This window comes from Rattus norvegicus, chromosome 13 (assembly GCF_036323735.1).
Source record: "Rattus norvegicus strain BN/NHsdMcwi chromosome 13, GRCr8, whole genome shotgun sequence".
Lineage (NCBI taxonomy): Eukaryota > Metazoa > Chordata > Mammalia > Rodentia > Muridae > Rattus > Rattus norvegicus.
The window spans coordinates 99,253,078-99,273,118 of record NC_086031.1 but is presented as its reverse complement, the minus strand read 5'-3'; the positions used below and the strand labels follow the sequence as shown (position 1 = coordinate 99,273,118).

Below are 20,041 nucleotides of genomic sequence, written 5' to 3'. Positions count from 1 at the left end.
GACTGGATAACTCTCTAGAGGTTCATGCCTGAAGAAGCTGATTCTCTCTTTCAACGACCAAGGACTTGATCACCTGTGGATCTTAATCTGGGGTAGGGCCAGATATTTTTCCGATCTTATTGCAAAATTGACTGGTGTTGTCTTTACATCTTGTTTAGATGATCATACGGCCAAGATCCCTGTCATGTCTAGAAGATGCTATCACACAGCAGAGATTTTGGTCTTCTGTCTTTACAATAGTTCTAGGTCTTTGTCCACACTGTTCCCCGAGCTGTAGGTGTTGGGTTGCATTGTTCAAGTCCTGATCAGGGCTGGCCATCTCTACATTTCGACCAGTTGGATAACTCTGCAGTGGCTCTAACTGAATTTCTTTATGAGTTATTATCAGTAGATGTTTGATTAGTATGCCGATTCTATATACTGCACACCAGGATTGTGCATACATTTTGGTTTTTAGACAAAAGGGGGTTGCAAGAGTAAAAGTTTAATCAACTCTGGGATACACAGAGGCTGCCTTACTCAGAAGAGCATGAACTACCAAATGAATACGGAGAAAGCTCAACTCCCTGAGGTGTGGTGTTATTAAGGCATACCTGTCTACTACATTCTTCACATGTCTATCAACATCATAACTATGCTTGATTTGCAATCACGGCCTTCTGGGAATACAGCTATGATAGGCTCCAAGCTTCCTTCATCCTCTATAGATCACAATGAGGGCAATAATGTCTTATTCCTCTGTGCACCCCCAGATCATGGTGTGTGTAAATGCAAAAGACGTTTATATGACGTCTTTTAAAACTTAAAATACTTAATCACAATTTGCTCATCCTTTGCTCTGTTTCTGACCTAATTAACCCAGGATTGAGTTGGTTCCTCTTGGCATTCAGACAACTCAGCTGTCAGTGCCTTCCATTGTGAAACATTCCCTGCTGGAGGGAGGCATGAGACTAACTTTCCAAATCCTGGAGAGTGGAGACTGCCAATGTCCTCAAGGCCCCTCTCCAAGGCGACAGAGGCAGTAAACGGTTGCTGCAGAATTTAAACAACTGAGATAGACTTGACTGGAGAGGATGTTCCAAGCTGTCAGAGAGCTCCCTGGGTGCAGCTTTCATGACGTCACCTTGCTGGGTGGCCTTTTAAGGGATGCAGCTGTTAAGCAGTTCAAACTCCCAATAAAGAACTCATTGGTTCACCAAGTTGGGCTTCGCTAGGATCATTCCTTGGGCCTGGCCTTGTCTCCCTACCTGGGGTGAAGAGACGTTTGTGCCGTGTCTCCCCAGGAGAGTCCCATACAACATCAGTTTAAGGATCACTTCCTCAGGGATAGTTTCCCAGATACTGTCACAGTTACCACGCTCATGCAGAGAAGCCTTAGGTTTTCATGGCAATGTTTATTCCTTTCGTTATATAATCTCTGAATCCTGTAGTAGCCAATAAGCACCAAGAGGGCCAGACAGGAAGATCCTCTCATCTTCAGTACTGCACTTCAGCACATGCACAATAAATGTTTCTGGAATAAAAGAGCTTTGATGAATAGCATTGCCACGGCTGATCTTTACCTTCCTCTAACCCTCTACTGCCTCCACAGTTACTCAAGCCATGGAAAACTGCTGGCATATGTTTGTTCCCGAATACAACTGTCTTGCAAGGTTGCCAGCACGGTGTATTTCTGTCAACTGCTGTATGGACACGGTGTCTTGGTGAAGAGAGGTGAGGATGCTTGCCGCACGTGCATGCAACAGAGTGCTCTCCCACTCTCTGCCCTTCAACTTCAGTAGCAATGTGCCAGGCTCTCTAGAGAGGTAGGAACTCAGATGCTCAGAGTTCTTTTCCTAATTTGGAGGAACCACTAGAGGGGGCAACGACACTCTCTGTTGCACCAGGATCATAGCATAGTAGGGTCAGGTGGGTCTGACTTCTCCCACTTATATAGCAAGAATAGAGAGGGAACAGAAAAGGATTTTCCAAGGGCCACAAAGTCAGACAAAACCAAGACTAGAGCACTGACGCTTGCTTCTCCACTCTGGATTCTACACGCAGTGCACTTGTCCTGCTTCCAGACCTTGGAGGAGTCCTATAGGTTATCTGGATATGGCGCACATGGGACAGAGCTGTTTAGTGCATCTAGAACTTCCTGGGCTGCCACTGTTTTCATCCAAGTTTATTTATTAGCGGTCCGGACGTGAGCATGCGTGCTGGAGGGAGGACGAACACGTGGTAACGGAAGCAGCGCTGAGCCCCCGGCACTTTGGAAAATGAAATGCAGCTGATAGCAATGGCTATCGCTCTGCCTTGTTAGAGCTACTTCCTTCCTGTCACCCCTTGGCCTGCACCCATCCCCTCCCTACCACTTGAGAGGCAGGCGCCAGTGGCGGTGCGGGCTAACCACAGCTCCCCAATTCCTTCCTGACAGAGTGATGGTTTAGGGGAGGGTATGAACTTCAGTGGGTGTATGAGGGGGCCTCTGTAGAGTCTTTAAACTCTTATCCTCCTGCCCCCATCTCCCAAGTGCTGGGGTTACAGGTGTGTGTCAGCATGCCCAGCCGAGACGGCTTGCTTAAAGGACAGCTAAGAGCTCTGCAGAGACCCAGAGACAAGGTCCAGGCAGAGGACAGAGCTCCTGGTCCAATCCTTTCACCCTGGCGCCTGCAGTGCCTCTCACATTGTTTGAGTCGCTCCGAGTTGTACTACCTAATAACAAGCTTATCAGTGTCGTCCCCCCCCCCGCCCCCCCGTCAAAGATCATTTGACTTAGACCTTGGTCACTCCCAATGGAGGATTTTGGTGCAATTCTACAGTTTGCTACAGCTTACCAGAACTAGCTCCGAAACCAAATTTGGGGTCACTGGGAATGGCTCATCACTTCCCTTCTCCATATGACCGTTAGGATGAAGACCAGACTCAGTCTTTCAAGAACAGCAGACCAACCTGCTTTCTGCATTTCCCGGCTGTTGTCTGCCTTCCCTCAGCCAGGAGAGACACCTTACCAGTGAGGCCATGGGCACAGCCGTGTGACTCAGAGACTTCTGCTCTGTCTATGGCACAGGCTTTTCGCTTAAAAGCTTTGCAGCTCATCCCTTGAGTGGTGGGCCAGGATGGCTCTCTGTATGGGCAGCACTGGGTAGTTGGAAGTGCCGTGCTGACCTCAGGGAACAGGGTTCGAGCCCTAGCTTGGACCTTCCTTCATTAGAAGTGGACCATCTTACATCTCTGGGCCTCTACTTATCAGCTTAAAACCGTGGTCTTTGAACAACACGACCCTAAGATCCCTTCTGGCCTTAAAGTTATATTATCAGGGGTTGGGGATTTAGCACAGTGGTAGAGCGCTTGCCTAGCAAGCGCAAGGCCCTGGGTTCGGTCCCCAGCTCCGGAAAAAAAGAAAAGGAAAAAAAATAAAGTTATATTATCACCAAAGAACAGTTCAGAATATCTTCTGAGACCAGCATGTTGATCTAGCTGACCTTGTATACTTGCGCTCCCAAGTGGTGCTTAGCTTAACCGTTCTCCTCACCAGAGCCCAAGCAGATGCAGCATCAACTATTATCTTTCAAACAATCTCCGATTCTGGCAAAAAAGCGCAGCCTGGCCCTCCTCAACAAATCATTTGTTACCCCGAGGCTTGGACGCACGCTATGGCACAGAGGGGAACCGATGCCTTTTTTGGCGATATTAATTACTGTGAAGTAGCAATTCTGTACTTCGGGGCCTAGGAGGAAAGAGCTTTCCTCACGTTCTCACCTCAGCCTCCCAGACTCCCCCGACACATCCACCTCCCAGGCTGCGAGGAGCCAGGGTTGCTAGGAGACTGTGGAATAAAAAGGGAAGCAGACACTTCCTGGATACCCCCATCTAGTTTTAAAAGACTCGAGTTAAAGTACAAGTGGAGGTGGTTAGGGAAGGGAAGGAGGGGGAGGGGAAGGGAGATACACGTGAGAATCTGAAGTCATCATCGCCAGGCCTAGTCTTGTCTTCAAAAAACGTGAGGTAAATCCGTGGGCCCTGGGTGGCGGTGTGGTACGGTGGAGCTCAGCATAACCGGGTGGGGGTGAGGGGGATGATCAATCAGACCCTGACAGACCCATTTAGGATGCAAAGTTAAGGGTACTTTAGGGAATGATTGGGAATGTAGCTCAGTTGGTAGCATGGACGTAGCCCTGGGTTCTAGCCCTAGCGCTCCTTAGATAGAAACTGAACATGGTAGTACTCAGATGTAATAAGGCCAGCGCTCAGTAGGTGACAGCAGGAGGATCGGGATTTCAAGGTCATCCTCAGGTACATACTCAGCTAAAGGCCAGCAGGGCTACATAGCACTTCTACCCTTCCCCAACAAGGTGAGGTCTACCCTGTGGTTTTAGTTACTGTTCTGCTGCTGTGAGAAGACACGCTGATGAAGGAGATTTAGGTAGACTATGTTGGCTCACAGCTCCAAGGCATAGTCTGTCCTGACAAGGGAGTCAAGGCAGCAGGAGCCTGAAGCGGCTGGTCACCTTTTATCCTTGCCCAGGATGAAGAAAGCAAATGGATGATGGTGTTCACTTCCCCCACTTCACGCAGTCTAGGATCCCAGACCAGGGGACGGTTCCGCCCACAGTGGGCAGGGCTTCCCATCTCAATCAATCTAATAAAGACCTCCTCACAGGCATGCCCAGAGAGGCAGATATCCCAGGTGATGCTACCACTCTTCCAGTTGACAGCGGAGAAGCCATCTTACCTGTTCTCTCATGCTATTGGTGGGTTTTCTGGACATGGCATCCGGCATATGTGCCGAGCCCAGTAAAGAGTCATCATTATTGAACTTGTTATTGTTGTGAACGTAGGTATAGATTTTGTCTCTGTAATTATTTTTAGTCACTATGGATTAAAAACATTTTTTTTGAAAGGCAGGGTCTAGTTATGTAGCCCCAAACTCCTGATCCCCCAACCTCAGCCTCCTGACAGCTGAGACGATGAACATATGCCACCAAACAAACGTCTTTACCACAGACCTTGTCACAGTTTAATGTCCCTCCAAAGTCACAGTGTACTATTCTACACATGTCTGAAGTATGCACTCAGAGTCCGTTTCTTTCATCCAACCCATGCACCATGGTCTGCCACGGTTGTCTCAGAATCCAAACCAGATAACCTGAAAGAGCTTCCATAACAAAACATGCACCATCCATAAACTGCTCAACAGGAAAGCAAGCGCCACTGTCCTGTCATTCCTGACGTGCTGAGCGTTTTGGCTAAGCTGAGTGTGGTATGTCCCTGTCCGAGAAGGCACTGTTTGGTGGGTCATGCACCTTTCTTGGGTACCTCTGCTGTCCACCTAGTTTGGGCCTAGGTGTTTGCTTAGGCTGCCTTGCTTGACGTTACTCAGGCTAACTGCTCACAGAAGCAGCTTCTGAGACAGGAGGCTGGCAGTGAGCTCTATGCTAGAAGGATTCATAGGCTGGAAAGACAATACTTCCAGACGTGTGGTGGCCGGGTCATGTGAGGTCTGGGATCATCTGGAGCAGGGAGCATCCGGGAATGCTGCCTCTAACATCGTTGCCCGGCAGACACTGGAACACAGCCCTTTCTGAATTCAGAAAAGAAAACAAAGAAGGCAGAACAAAAGGTGACCCGCTAGCTTCAAAACTCTGAGGAGAAAGATCATTTGTAAAACTACCCACACACTCTATACCTCTCTCCACAGTTCTCTGACTAACTGGCAATCCGAGGCAGGGGGTCAGGGGCTTTACCTGCTCTAAACTTCCGCCACTTATGAGGACCATCTCTGAAACGTCAGTGAACAGGAAGTTCTTCAGAATGGTGGTCAAGTACCGGCTTCGGTTAAGCAGCTCCAGAGTCATGACCTTTATAGCAGTGGATTACCTCTGAAACCTCAGCTGGACCACATATGAAGGTAGCCAGGGAGAAGGGGGTCTGTCCTTCCAGGAGGAGTTCCTATGAACCATAGTAGGGAGAGGAGTTGATGGACAAGTATAGACTCTAAGAAGTGCACTGTTTTTCCTTTATCTTTCATGTTGATGTTTCTAATCCAAACTTTCAAGACTGCTTAAAGATGCATTTGTGCACATCCTTTAAGCAGGCTCATAAATTAATAATACATTTCTGTAGCTGCTTTAATGTTAGTGATACACACATACTTTGGATAATGCATATTATACGTATGCATTACATAAAGTATACATATTCACATGTAAGTTAAAGAGAAAAAAATTTTTTACCTTCTTTTTTTTTTTTTTTTTCTTTTTTTTTTTTTTTGGAGCTGAGGACCGAACCCAGGGCCTTGCGGTTGCTAGGCAAGCGCTCTACCACTGAGCTAAATCCCCAACCCCTGAGAGAAAATTTTTGTCTGTCTCTTTCTCTCTTCTTCCTTTCTTTCATCCAGGCTCCAGGCTCAGGTTTCAAACCTAAAGCTCGGCTTCAGCCCAGCCCCTTCCTTTGACCCATGCTGAAAGTATTTCGTTAGAAGCAACAATGTAATTCTTGTGTTGAGTTCTTCCGCTTGCAGAAAAGCCACCTACTTTTACCCTCTTTATATAAAGGAAGGAGGCTGCGCTACACATCACCTGTCCCCTGATCCTCACTATGAGGAATAGGACATAGTAAACATGGAGAGGACCTATCTGGGAACCTGGCCAAACTGGACAACAGCCAGGATTCAAACACGTTTGATTTCTGCCTCTGCCAGCTGCAAATGACTGAAGGTTGCTCTGCGCTGCTGTCTTTTCTGTCCCGAGCCCTCTTCAGCTGTTACGTAAGAAGCTTCACGTGCAGTGCACCTCCCTGTTCACCTCAGTCTGCTGGTCTCTGCCTTGCTCTTGGGGTGTGTGTGTGTGTGTGTGTGTGTGTGTGTGTGTGTGTAAGGTTTTAATATTTAAAGCTATGCTGTAAAAATCCCTTTCTGAAGACCCCATTCTCCCCAATCTCCCCTACTTTAAACACACAACAGAGTCCACACAGACCCGTATGTGCACATGATGCCTGTGGCTAACAACAGTGAATTATTGCACAACGTCTGTGTTTCAAGGTTATATCCTTGAGTTCTCTGGCATGGCTTCTGCCACCACAGAGTTTATAACCCAGAGTGTGTTATCAATACAAAGCATGCGAGTTTTCTTAGGATGCTTACTGTTTTCAGGGAAGCTCACGTTCCTAAATCACGTGGTTTGCATGTACGTATGTATGTGTGTGTGTATGTATGTATGTATATCATGTGCATGTTCATGATGGATAGGAGAAGGGGTCAGATACTCTAGAACTGGAGTTAAAGATGGTCGTCAGCCGTCCTATGGATGCTCAGAACCAAGCCTGCACCCACTCAAGCCTAGCTCTTAACTGCTGGGCCATCCTCGGACAGTGGAGGTTGATTGTCAAGGTTAGTTTTTCTCTAAAGAGATTTAGGTCGAAGTCTGAAGGAAGAGCAGGACAGTTGTGGAGAATGAACTAGGCATAGGTAATAGAAGGGAGAAATTCCTGTCACAGAAAATGGTTTCTGCATAAGACCTGGAGAAGGGCTCGTTGAGGAACTCCCTAGCAAGTCAGGCAGCAGGCCAGTGTGGGAGAGATGAATTCCTGTCTTTATCTTCTGAGGAGCCCACCTTTAATACAGGCTTAGTATTAATCAGTCTTCATCACTGTGTCAAAACACCCAAGAGAAACAGTTAAAGGGGAGCAAAGATTTCCTCTGCTCAGAGATTTCAATCTGTTGGTCTTTTGACCTGCGTTTAGGGAGAGCATCATGGCACGGGGGGGGGGGGGGGAGTGTGGTGGAGTAAAATGCTTCTTCTTGGCTTCCAGGAAGCAGGGGGAAAGTGTGGGGGGAAGGGAGGAGAGGAGAAAGGGAAGGGAGAGGAGCAAGGGAAAGAGGAGGAGAGGGAAGGAGAGGGAGAAGAGGGGAGGAGAGGGAGAAGAGGGGAGGAGAGGGAGAAGAGGGGAGGAGAGGGGAGAGGGGGAGGAGAGGAGGACTCTCAACCCCTTCAAGGGTGCACCCCCAGTGATCTAACTTCCTCTTCTGCTGAAGCTGCCCCCCCAACAGCAGATGAGCCTTCAGCACGGAGCCTTTGGGGGACACCCCAAATCTAAACTACAACTCTGTTCTTCTCAGCTAAGACACCACTTCTACTTCATTAGTGCTAGCAGCCTGGTGGGCAGAAGTTGTCTGATAGAACGATGCTTTCAGTTCCCTTACGCACAAGGGACTGGGATTCAGAGGGGAATCTGACAAAGATCAGAAGCAAATTAGTTTGACCCAGCTTTCCTACACTGAGAGATGATCAATATCTGAGAAAGACAAAAGCAAAATCTGTGTGAGAGCAAGGAGTATTGATACCTTCTAGATCAGAGAGGAGACACATCGAACTCTGCAACTGCAGAAATAGGGCCCAGCTACTGTCTGTTTCTTCTCTCTCTCTCTCTCTCTCTCTCTCTCTCTCTCTCTCTCTCTCTCTCCCCCTATGTGTGTGTGTGTGTGTGTGTGTGTGTGTTCACATGCAAGCAGGTGTGTGGGTGTGTGTGCATGCATTTACATGTTCACGTGCAAGCAGATAGGTGTGCATGTTTCATGTTCATGTGCAAGCAGGTGTGTGCATGTGTATGTTCACATGTAAGCAGTATGTGTGCATGTGTGTGGATGTTCACATGCAAGCAGGTGTATATGTGCTTGTATGTGCATGTTTACTGCAAGCATGTGTATGCATGTTTACATGCAAGCAGACGTGTGTACATAAGTGTGCATGTGTATGCATGTTTCACATGCAAGCCCTTGTGTGCACATGCAAATGTGTGCACATGCACGTGAAGGCAGGAGGATGACATTGAGTGTCTTCCTCAGCCTGCTCTCCACTTTGGTTTTTGAGACAGGGTCTCTCATTGAGACTGGAGCTCACCAAATCAGCTAGACAGGCTGGCTGACCTGTCCCCAGCTCTAGAATTATAGGTGGGCACTACAGTGCCTGGCTTTTTACAGGGGCGCTTCAGACTTATGAAGCTGACACATGACTGACTGAGCCATGTCCCCAGGGTTCCCAGTTGCGGTTTCTACATTAGAGTCTGAATAAATTATTTTTTCTCTCCAATGTGGCTTTTAATTATCTACTGAAGCTTTTGGGGCTTAATGAATTGTTTCACTTAGCTAAGTGTTAGGATTACTATAGAAAACGCTTACCATAATGTGTGCCTATTCTGGCAGAGTCTTCCCTCCTTTCCTAAGTTGGAAACCATTTTGGGGGGGCAGGGGAGCTAACGTTTGATGTCTCTGGGCACCCATTCAAGGTGGGAATGACAATCTGTTCTGGATTAATCTAGGGATAAAACACTTTTAGCTTCATTTTCGAGTGAAAATTCAACCTTACTAGCAATTATGCCATGTTTACATAATCTACTCTGTGCTAAAACCCCTCAATTTCCCCCAGCGTCATCACAAGCTACGAGCAGTCCACAGGTGTAGAATCAGATAACGCTATAAAATTGCCCCCTTTCAAGTGCTGAAACAAATTCTGTTATAGATGGACTGAAAATGTATTCCAGAGCTGCAAAATTCAGTGATCAGATTTTCGGTCCTAGCTACAATGCAGTAGAGGACCTAAAGCACATTCAATGTAGGAGGTGACAGGACAAGCTGGGGATGTTGCATATGCTTTAAGTTCTGTCATCCGTGATCATGAATTGAGTAAATTGGTATCACCAGCAGACACATCTCTTTGCCCTGTATGCTTAGTGTCTTAGCTATGGTGTGCTGTAGGGGTGTTTCTTTCTAGGTCCAGTTTAGTTGGAGTTCTGTGTGTTTCTTTTATCTGTATGTGAATATCTTTTTTTTGGTCCGGGGAAGTTTTCTTCTATGATCTTGTTGAATATCCACTCTACGTCACTGAGTCAGGATTCGTCTCCCTCGTTGATGCCTCTAACCGAAAAGCTTGATCTTTTCTTAGTGTCCCGCATTTCCTGACTGCTCCTCTCCCGTGTCAAGTTTTTCACGTCCTTTGTAATCACATCCACACCATCTCCAGCTTGGTTCACTCTATTCGTGAGACTTCCCCTAGGGCAGTTGGGTTCTCGATTCCATCTTTATTTAAACCCGGGTTCTCTTCAGTATTTCAATCTCTTCAGTGGACTCCATTTTCAAATCCTGGGTTGTTTCTATCAGCCTTAAGTTTGTGTTTTCCTGGGCATCTCTCAGGCATTTATTCTCTTCAAGTTCTCTCTCTTTAAGACAATTAAGCGTGTGTGAGCCTGTGCATGTGCGCGTGTGCAGGCATGTGAATGTGTGAGTGTGTTCTTTAAAGTCCTTGAATCTTTTGATGGAGTTTTAAATTCTGCATCTCGGGGTTCACCTAAGTCATTCTCATTGCCAGACAATTCTATAAGACGGTTGTGTGGGTTGGGGGCAAATGCTGCCTTAATTATTCCTGTCATTTCTATTTTTGCAAGTGGAGTGTGAACTTCTCTTGTTCTGTGTCAGATGCACACAGGGCAGGTTGGGGCAGATCAAAGGCCGTGTGGGTTGGGTCTAGACATTGGCTATGTCTTAGATGTAATAAAATCCAGGTCTGGGGCTGGCTGATTCGCAGGAGTTGCATCTTGGTCCAAGCTTGGAGTTTGTGGGTAGATGGTAGGAGTATAAGATCCTTAGTGTGTGGCTTTCTTTCTGGTGGGCTCAAAATGGCTTCTCCATATTCTTCAGACTCCACATCCTCATTCTAGGCAGGGGGAAGGAGTGAGAACCATAATGTGACTGTCAGCCAGTCTTTGGCATTTCCCCCATTGAAAAACAATTGTTTTTCCTATCATCTCTACCCATGAATGTAGCTCACATCTCATTGGCCAGAGCTGTGCTACTCAGTCCCTCCTAAGTGCAAAGGTTGCTGGGAAATCCTCCTTACCCAGTGTTTTCCCTATGTAGATGTATCCGCTTTTCTTCCCTGGAGACATCCCCAGTTTGTTCTGTCACCTCCTACATTGAATATGCTTTAGGCTTGGTGCTCAGCCAGAACCTCAGCACTCTTCTGGTTCCTTCCCCTCTTCAGAGCCACAGCCTCTGCTTCGCTTGAGCGTTACTCCCTTGCAGGCAAGACATACCCATCAATAGCTTTTGGAATAGGAAATTAAAATTTTCAAGGTGTCTCATGGCTAGAAATATCTTCTATGTCGTGTCACACTTGAATGGTAGCTGGACTAAGTAGAGGATTAGATTGACAACCATTTATTTGTCTTTGTCTTTGGACAAGGTTGAGGAGCCCGATGTCACTCTTAACCTAGAATGTGTACATACATAGATATTTTTATTCTCTGAGCATTTTTAGTATGCTCTATCACTGGTATTTTGAAGAGGATTTTAAAGAATTTTTATTATATTGGGCACAGTTGGGCTTTTTAAATTTGAAGGTATATGTCTTTCAAATCTAGGAAAAATTTCATGGTACTTCTTTGACCCTTTCCTTAGATCTACTTTCTGTAGTGACCAACACTGTTGCACTTCTCATGTTATCTTTTGTGCTGTCTTATTTTTGTCTTCTGATGACTTGTGCTTGCTAAACCAATGCTCTCTGCTATGGAGCTAAGTCCCTAAGTCCACCTCTTACATTTTATTTCACTTTCTTATAATTCCTGTTTGCATGATATATCTTCTTTTTTTTATCATTTTTACTTGTAACTTACCTTATTGTTTATGTAGTGCACATCTCTTGTAAATACACATAGTGTAAACACAGTGGAATCTTTCCCTTTATTTAATCTGATAACCATTGCCTTTTAATAGCCCTAGTTAGTCCGTTCATATTTAATGTAGTTATTGATATAGTTTGGATTCATGCCACACTATTTTCTTGTATTTGATGTTTGTGGTCTTTTTCCTTTGGTACCTCTATTTCTGAAATCTAACAGCTTAATTGAATACCTGTTCTAGTATTGACTCTCTATTGTTATGATAAAACACTATGACCAAAAGCATCTTTGGGGAAATAAATGGTTTATTTAGCTTGCATTTTCAGACATCCTTCTCCAGGGTCTAGTCTGCTTGATCCTCTCCTTCACTCACTTACCCCAAAACCACCTAGATCTAATCTGGGTCCCACAACCAGTGCCCTAGTCTAGTCTGGCTAACCCTGCCTGTGTCACCACCAATCCCTAGACTTTGATCAATACCTGCTTTTCCTATCCCCAACATACAGGTTCCCCCACACCACAACCAATCTCTCTATCCTACCATACCCTGTATATCTGTCTCCAGGGTGTAGCCAGATGAGTCCTTATTCTCTCATCCTCTCACCTGTGAAATTTTATTTCAGAATGTACTGATGTCTCAGCGTCTCTCAAAAATGATACAAGAACCTGTAGGCTTTTGTTTTTGTTTTTGTTTTTTAAAGTTGTCAGAACACAAGGGAGAGACAGAGAGAGGGTATGGTATTGTGAAAAGAAACATTTCCATGACCCTTGTTAGTCAGCTCTCAGTTATTGTAATAAATACTTAAGGAAATCAACTTAAAAAAAGCAAGGTTTATTTCAGGTCTTAGCTCTGAACCCTCTAGGCCATAGCCAATTGGGCCCATTGTTTGAGCCCTAGGGTGGGGAGTCCATGGTAGAGCAAGACCAGTCTCTTCCAGGAGGAGAAATGAAAGGGAGGAGGTAGAACCCAGGGTGCCATAGTCTCCTTCTAGTGCACACCCATCATGATGGAATTACTTCCCACTAGGCCACACCTCCTAAAGGCTCTTCGCCTTCCAATTGTACAGAGCTAGGAACTAACCCATTAATATGTGGGACTTTGGGCATTCTAGACACAACTATGGGGCACCTTCTTTATCCACCATCATGCCCCTGTGGTGTAAAGAAGCAGGAGAGCAATAACTGGACTCCAGCACTCAGGTAAGTCTATCAAAGGCAACCCTACTTCCCCAGAGCAAGTGGCTTTATTTTTGCCTCACAACAGGATCACATTTTAGAATTCCTTCTCCTCTTTCCTCCTGCCTCAAAATGCCTTCTGAAAAATAAACAATCTGAGACCTAGCCCTCATCCCTCCTGGCCTCCACATGACTCTCACATCTAATGTTCAACCCTGAGCTCTGAGGACTCTGGCGTCCCATCCAAACAGGTTTGATGCAACAGCTCGAATGTTTTTAACGTTCTCTAATGTTCTCTAATGTTTTAGAGAATTATATAACAAAAATCTAATTGCCGGGAGCAAGAGCAAAGATTCAACCTTTAGCTTTTTAAGATGTAGGTGGATTCTATCCACACAGGTAGGTACCTTTGAAATTTTAATTTTGAAGCCTATGAATTCTTCAGAAGAAGATACTCAGTGAACTGTGAGGACTGACAGCAAGTCTTGTCATTTGGAACACCCTCTTCTCAGAAAAATTAGGCATGCTTCAAAATAGGAAGGGGAAATGCCAGAAAATTGCCAGGTATGTATCTTTATAGTTCTTATGACCATGGGGACTAGTACTGTTGGTGTTCAACATGGAGTCGTGGAGGACACAGTTAACTTGGCCATCCTGTTCTGAAGTTTGAGTTGGAACTCTGATTGCTCTTCTCTCTTTTCCTCTACTCTGGGAGTTTTGTCATCTTATCCAGAGAGTCATGGGTCATTTTGATGACAGACTGACCTCAAGTCTCTGCTCATGTCTCTGTTTTATGGCTTAGGATTCCGTCGTACAGAGGTAATTGAGAATGAATTCCTGGAGAGCCCTATTGCACACTGAGAAGACATGGAGATTCTTTTTTTTTTTTTTTTGGTTCTTTTTTTCGGAGCTGGGGACTGAACCCAGGGCCTTGCGCTTCCTAGGTAAGCGCTCTACCACTGAGCTAAATCCCCAGCCCCAGACATGGAGATTCTTAAGCAGAACTGGAATGCTGTGTTAGGTACCTGTGAGCTAGCTAACGTACCATGCTATGTTTCCCATTCCCTTTCCAACCAGTTTGCGGCCTTTGGGCAATACAGAGAGAACCTGCCTCAAAAATCGGAGCAAATCAGAGCAAGCAAACAGCAACAATGCAGGCCCGCAAAAAAGCGTGTGTAAAATTACCTTCAGCTATGTTCACAGGTGTGTATGAAACAAATTTGATTTCATGTTTAATTAAAAGTTGTATGTGTGTGTGTGTGTGTGTGTGTGTGTGTGTGTGTGTGTGTGTGTGTACACCATAGCACATGCCTAAAAACTGAGGACAACCTTTGGAGCTTGTTTCTTCTTCCATATTTATGTAGGTTCTGGAGATTAAAGTAGGGCCATTTGGATTGCATGGTAAGCGTTTTTACTTGCTGAGACATCGCTCTGTGATGGCTTAAATTTGTGTTTAGGCATCATGCAATCTCTACCTTTTTTATTATGTATATATATTCACATATACATACATGTGTGCATATATGTATATACATATACATATATATTCACATATACACACATCCATAGGTGTGCATATATGTATATAAATATATATTCACATATACATACATGTGTACATATATGTATACACACACACACATATATATATATATATTTATGAGACAACATCCTAAAATCTGAAAAGAATCTAAGCTCCTTTCGATGCCAAGCTTCTTGCATAGAGAGTGCTCAAGGTGTGTTATTCATAGGGCCTCAGGGAGGTGCCAATGACCAGCAGTGTGTTATAAAGAGTACCACAAATCCCAAATACCCTGTCTTGTTTCATTTGTCTTCCCACTGATTTTTACGAATCATAGTCCTGGTGTTCTGATGACCTCCATAGATCACTGTATTCAAGTCGAAATAAATCTCCATGAGAATTAGGGATAGGCAGATGTGAGTGTGCTGTAGTGGGGTGCAACCATGACCCGTGAGAAGGGAGAGGAGAGATGTAACTTCATGAATGGTAAAGCTACTCTAGAAGCTCTGAGCTTCTCATTTAGATCAGGTTGTGCTATAGATCTATCTATCTATCTATCTATCTATCTATCTATCTATCTATCTATCTATCTACCTACCTATCTATCCTTCTGTCTGTCTATCTATCTATCTATCTATCTATCTATCTATCTATCTATCTATCTATCTATCTATCTACCTATCTATCCTTCTGTCTATCTATCTATCTATCTATCCTTCTGTCTATCTATCTATCCTTCTGTCTGTCTATCTATCTATGTATCTATCTTCTATCTATCTACCTATCCATCTATCTATCTATCTATCTATCTATCTATCTATCTATGTATCTATGTATCTATGTATCTATGTATCTATGTATCTATCTATCTATCTATCTATCTATCTATCTATCTATCTATCTATCCAACTACCTACTTACCTACAACCTTCCTGTCTGTCTGTCTGTCTGTCTGTCTGTCTGCCTGCCTGCTCTCGGGAGGCTGCAGTGGGGATGGCAGTAATGGGACCACCTGGCCAACTCTAGTTCCCTCTGCTATGCTTAGGTATCTGCTATTGGTTCATCTCACAGCCCAGAAGCCTCTACTCAGCGGCCCAGTACCCCACCCCTTTTCTAATGTTCTTGCTGGTGTGTGTGTGTGTGTGTGTGTGTGTGTGTGTGTGTGTGTGTGTGTACGTTAGTCCAATTCTAGGTAGATGTTCTTTACATTTGATGATGCCCATGAATGCTGCCTGCAGATGTTAAACCAGCATCTGCAGCAGCCCGGATAAAGGAGATCGTTCTAAGTTGTGACTGCAGTACAGTAAGTAGGCGCTCTACCAACAGAACGCACTGTCCTTCTGCTGGCCTCTTCCTCTGCCTTTATTGAGAACCAGGAAGCTAGAGAACCTGGCAGGCAGTCAAAGAGAGGGCAATGACCGGGCAGTGCCTCTATTTGACAGTTTATGGACAAGATCCTCAGCAAGGCTTCAGAGGCATTGCCACACATGTACTGATGACCAGGGCTGCAAGCAAGCAGTCATGATCTCACTGTGGTTTCTACTTTGCTGTTGTTTGAAGTAGGGTCTTGCTATGTAGCTTAGCTTGGTCTCAGTCTCTCTGTGAAGCTTCAGCTAGCCTTGAACTCATGGGAATCCTTTTGCCTCAGCCATCAAGTACTGGGAATGCAAGCGTGGGTCTCCATGCCTGGTCCGGTTTCTAGTTGTTAAGTAATAGCCTTCCACAGCCATCATCTCCCTCACTCTGTCTCCATGGTGCTACCTCCTTGGTGGGGAAGAGTGAAATAACCAGAATGTTTATTCACATCTGGACAGATCAATTCATCAACTGGTCTGCCTGGGATCTGAGAAAAATGATCCCATGTAGACCGAAGGCCAGGTGTGCAGTAATGTCTCGAATGTGACGCCTTGCTGGGGATATGGTATTGAGGGCACGCTCACCTTAGACATGTGGACTCTAAGAGTTTTTACACATCGACACTTGTGGACTGATGACCTGTGTGAGAGAAGAAGCTGCACTATGGGTTCTTAGAATAGTTCAGAAGCAGTACACTGCCATTCCTTCCGGTGAAAGCTGTTTTAAAACATGGGATTGAAAGGTTAATGTATTGCTATAAGAGCTTTTTAACAGCAAACACTATACATATTCTAAAAATACAGCTTTATGCCAGACTCAGAGAAACAGCCTGTTTTCTCTTCGGTGTGGACTCTAGATGTGAGGGGAGTGTGTGTGTGTGTGTGTGTGTAAGTGAGTGTATGTGTGTGTGTGTGACTGTGTGTGAGTGTGTGTGTGTGTGACTGTGTGTGTGTGACTGACTGTGTGTGTGAGTGTGTGAGTGTGAGTGTGTGAGTTTGTGTATGAGTGTGTATATATGTGTGTATATATGTGTGTGTGAGTGAGTGTGTGTATGTGTGTGTAGATATATGTATATATGTGTGTGTATGTGTGTGTGTATATATGTGTATGTGTGTGTGTATATATGTGTATGTGTGTGTGTATGTGTGTGTGTAGACCTGTCTCCTCTTCCTCAGCACTGAAATTAGGAATATACACACTTTCACTCCCAACTTACCTTAATGTGAGTGATGGGGATCAAAGGCAGGCACCCATGCTTACAGTGCAAGCACTTTATAAAGGGGTTGCTTCACCAGACCATTATTCCCTAGAAGTAGACATTAGTGCCTACTTAATTATTAGGTTCTAATTATATTTTCCTATATTTCATTAGCACGGTCAGGGTGAGAGACATTGGGAGATAAATATACCAAGGTCCAGGGGCAGTGGGGTCCTGGGTGGGGATCCTGGGTGGGGGTCCTGGGTGGGGATCCTGGGTGGGGGTCCTGGGTGTGCTGCTGCAAAACTATAGACTGGGCAAATACTAGGGCTGAACCTCCTTTTTAGAAGTCGTTAATTTTTCCAGAGCAATCTCAGGGCCAAGCGAAATGGAATAAAGGACTCGGACTCTTTCCGTATGCCCTGTGCCCACATAGACGGAGACTCCACGATGGCCAGCATATCCAAGGAGGCGGCTCCTCTATTAGACTTGAAGGTCCTGCACGGGCTCGTCCTTCCCAGTGAAGTCGCCAATGTGCAGCAGGCCTGTTGCAGGTGATGGAGTCTGCACTGCCTTTGCAATTCCCCCTCAAAGCTCTTCCGTGTCCCGAATGTCCCTTGAGCACCTGTGCTGTAACGCAGAGAGGGTCACACCGTACTGGACCTGCACTGCCAAGGCACATCTGATGGATGTTTTGTGACTGCCCAGCTCCTCTCCACACTGGGACCTTTGAGTATGTGTCTGCTTGGCAAGTCTGGTGCTTTTCAAGGTCCTATCTCGGTATTTATATAATGATTATGGAGGAAACCAGTAATAGAGACAGGAGAATGCTCTGGGAGGACCCAAAGGTAGGACTCAACACAGTCTATGAATTTCAAAGAGCAGGCTTGCATTGGCTAAAGCAGTAGAGAGTGATGAGCTGGCTGACTTTGGGGTACCTCTAAAGTCATATCAGGGGGCCTTCTGCTCCGCCTGTGTAAGATTAGGGTGCATCCAGAGATGGACATCCTGGATCCCCTCGGTGTTTCTTCGAGCTTTTTTTTTTTTTTTCTTTTTTTCGGAGCTGGGGACCGAACCCAGGGCCTTGCGCTCGCTAGGCAAGCGCTCTACCACTGAGCTAAATCCCCAACCCCTCCCCTCGATGTTTCTTAACCTGATCAATTTGACGCCCAACCTTAATCAGCCCTCTTTCCCTCCCTTCTTCTTCTTCACTAGTTTCTTGTTTTCCTTCTTTCACTGAGAAGATGAACAAACTGCTCAGTTCAGGTCTCCTGGGGCTGCAAGCTCTCGGCAACGGAGGGCTAATGAAATCTAATGATTGGCTTTCTGGGGAAAAATAGTTTGTTGCTTCATTGACCTTAACAATGGGTGGCATACTATTTATGACTAGTAATAAAAATGTATACTATGATTATTTGCAAACTCGACGCTTTCAGTAGGCACTCACGAAAGGTTTCTGTTGATTTTTCCTTGGGTTATCTACCCAAGGTCAATGTTTGAGCAATTCAACCATAACAGGAGAAACAGAGCTGATCCCAGTCTGTGAAATCCCCTCATAATCAGTTTATCCTAATATCTGCCCTGTGGTCATCTGCTGATTTACTACTGCATGTGGGTTATGACTTTGAAACAGAGATCCAGTAAGGTTTCTGATGCAATCTTTCAAATAATAGTTTTCCTTAAGACCACCTTGGGAATTCTTGGGCATTTCACTCTTGTCACAGCCCCAGATTGCCCCTGTCTCTGGGAGTGCGAGCCACCTGGTCAGATTCTTTTCACACCTTCCCCAATCACCAAATTCTGTTTGCTCTATGCCGTGTTCCATGCGAAGAGTCTGCATCTGATACACCTGATAACTCCCCATCCTGGATGCTTGGAAATCAGCAGGCAGGAGAGACGGGGGCTTCTGAGTGGAGCTCTGGCTTCTTTCTGTGGTGACAGCACCCCTGAGAACCACTCTCCCAGCTCAGGCCGAAGTACTGGTTCCTGGAGGAGCAAACTGCGTTGCCGAGGGGAAGGAAGAGTGGACTTAGAGCAAGGGGTCTTCTCTAGGCTTTTGTTTTTCCACTTGATTTACACAGCGTCTGTGACGTGAGTCTCTAAGGTCAATGTAACAATCACAAGCCAAACCCAACCCTTCTCTGTGCCTTGACCACTTTCTTTCCTTGCTCCACACATCTGGTTTGTCCAAAAGCCAATTTGGAGAGGAAGGGTAAGAATTTTAAAAAAGACTGAACCTATAAAAAGCATTGGTAACAACATCATTGTGTGTGTGTGTGTGTGTGTGTGTGTGTGTGTGTGTGTGTGTGTGTGACTGAAAAGGAAAAAGGACCTCAATATGTTTCTTTATTTTTTTGTGTTACCTTCCCTCCCACCTGGGAACCTACAATTTTGTGCTGATTCTGAGTAGTAACCCAGGCTCCCCCAGGACTCACTGGAGAGCACATGTTTCCCCCTTTCAGGTTGTCTGTTGACTGGGCAGCCAATTGCCCTAAAATTGAGTTTTGCATGTTTTGCCAGTTCTGCAAAGAGTTGTATTTAATTTCCACTGTGATTAATGCAGACATTACTAACTCTGTAGCTTCAGGAAAATAAGTAAGAGACCGAATTAATTACTTTTCTCATGAATGCGACTGCGACAAGAAGCAACTTTAAAAAAGGAGTTTATTTGGAGTTCAGTTTTGGCAGCGGGAGACTTTTGGCTTACTGGTAGGGGTTTGGTGGTGGGGCTGGGATTGGCCCTTCTGGGCTGGGCTGCCCAGTATATCTAGTGACACACTTCCCCCGAGGCCTACCTCCAATGATACACTTTCCCCAAGCTCCGCCTCCAGTGATTTTACTTCTCCTGATGGACTCCATCTCCTAAAGGATGGACAATTTTCCCCAAACTGCCATCAGCGTCGGCTGAATACTAACTGTTTAAATACATGGGCCTGTGAGAGATCTCTCATGTTGAACCCATAAGAGAGACAGAGCGAGAATGCGGGAGCAAGGGGGAGAAAAGCAGAAGTCAGCATGAGCCTACTTTAAAAAATGGAACGTACTTTATTTATTCTTAGACAATCTCATGCATGTCATCAAAGTATCACGTTCATATTGACCCCCAACTCTCCCCTCTCGCTCGCCTGATGCACTCC

The 20,041-nt window shown here is 45.4% G+C and overlaps 1 long non-coding RNA gene across 3 annotated transcripts; it reads left to right on the top strand.

Moving 5' to 3' along the window:
- Positions 1-3,807: 3,807 nt before the first annotated feature.
- On the top strand, positions 3,808-19,162 carry LOC102549556 (uncharacterized). Of its 3 annotated transcripts, XR_005492711.2 has the most exons (5): positions 3,808-3,987; positions 5,681-5,890; positions 13,631-13,772; positions 13,906-14,031; positions 17,271-19,162. It is a non-coding gene; the product is annotated as an uncharacterized LOC102549556 (long non-coding RNA). The 3 variants fall into 3 exon arrangements; XR_005492712.2 differs by lacking the exons at positions 3,808-3,987; positions 5,681-5,890 and adding an exon at positions 7,949-13,392; XR_359180.5 differs by lacking the exons at positions 3,808-3,987; positions 5,681-5,890 and having other exon boundaries at positions 7,949-13,772.
- Positions 19,163-20,041: the final 879 nt, after the last annotated feature.